The sequence below is a fragment of the Tupaia chinensis genome, unplaced genomic scaffold, assembly GCF_000334495.1.
Source record: "Tupaia chinensis unplaced genomic scaffold, TupChi_1.0 Scaffold145659_1, whole genome shotgun sequence".
NCBI classification, from domain to species: domain Eukaryota; kingdom Metazoa; phylum Chordata; class Mammalia; order Scandentia; family Tupaiidae; genus Tupaia; species Tupaia belangeri.
In genome coordinates this window covers 107,132-108,609 of record NW_006205516.1, presented here as the reverse complement: position 1 = coordinate 108,609, position 1,478 = coordinate 107,132, and positions in this window count along the sequence as shown.

Sequence of the window (1,478 nt, the reverse complement as noted above, 5' to 3'; positions counted from 1 at the left end):
GTAGCGGTCCACTGGGCCCTTCCAGGCCAAGTTCGTCTCTAGGAGTTTGCCCAAGCACCTGCCCCAGCCCGGCACTGACCTTGCAGTTCTTCTGCGTGCTCGTCGTCTCCCAGGCTGAGGTAGCCGATGTCTTCGTAGCTGCGTTCGCGTGGGTTCTCCATGCTCTGTCGCTGTCGATGACCTGTGCGCTCCGCGGGCTCTGCGCAGGGGGACCTCTCTTGGTCTGAGTTACAACGCGTCTGCCTCAGGCTCTGCTCCGGGACGCTCTGGCTAGACCACCGCTTTTCCAGTTGCCACCGGTTGCGGCGCGCTGGGGGGTCTCACTGCGCACGCGGTGGGGGCGTGGCCAGAAAGTAGCCGTGGCGAGCCGAGCGTTCGCTACTAACGCACGGGTAGGGGCGAGCGCGTGTGGGTAACGGGAGCCCCAATTTGCTACTCAGCTGCCTACTGCTGACTGCCCTGGGTAGGGGGCTGTGCTGGGTTGTGGAGCTGATTCAGGAAAGGATGGGAGGACAGTGGGCAACGCTTCACACTAACCCCGGTAGGCCTTGGAAAAATGTTTGGAGAACCTCTCTCTCTTGGCTCTTGATTTCTCCAGAGCGAGAGATGCAGAGATGAGGCTGGGAATGAGTGGATCCCCTAGCAGATTGCGCAGCTGAAGCCAATGCAATGCACCATGCGGTGTGAGCTCTGAGCACCACTTTTCCCTCTGGTTCTCTTCAGTTTGCACCCGGAGTCTGCAGATCAGACTAGTTGTTAAGATGAAATGACTAGGTCGGAGACTATTTGCTAGGCTTTTTTGCCTTTTTTTTTTTTTAAACAATGTACTGAAAGCTGAGTACACTGTGCTCTCCAGGGGGTCTGGGGAGCAGGAGCTGTGAGCTGGGTTTGCAGATGCACCCAGGGCGTGCAGATGCAAGCTGCAAGAAGTCCAGCACGCCCCTTGTAAAAGCTCCATGTAGTTCAATTCAAAGTGTAGAACCTTGCCCGGGGTTTACTGAGTCCCAGGATGCGTACACTGCACGTAGCTCTTCCTTTAGCTCTGGTCACGACTGTGGCGCATCTACGTCTGCTAAGCTATGCTCCGCTTGTGCGTCTCTGCTTGCAAGATCTACAGAAGCACGCGGCTAGGAGCATTGGGCGGCGGTGTAGACTTGGGTTAGTTCCCGCCTTCCCCTCTTCCTTCTCCTTGTCTTCTTCCTCCCTCCTCCTCTTCTCGCCCTTTGCCTGGAACTATCTTGAGCTCTTGCTCACCACTTGTAAATATCAAATAAAAACGTCCAGGGCGGACTGAGGGCTCTGTTTCGCTAATAAGTGTTTCGCAGGTGCATTAAATAAATGAAATTAAATAATTCTTTTTTTTTTAAAACTAGATAGCTAGGGATAATAATTAGAATAACTAGCTGGGGAGACCAGCAGTTAGCGTAATGGCTATGTCGCTGGACTCCCACGTAGTCGACCGCGGGTCGAATCCCGGA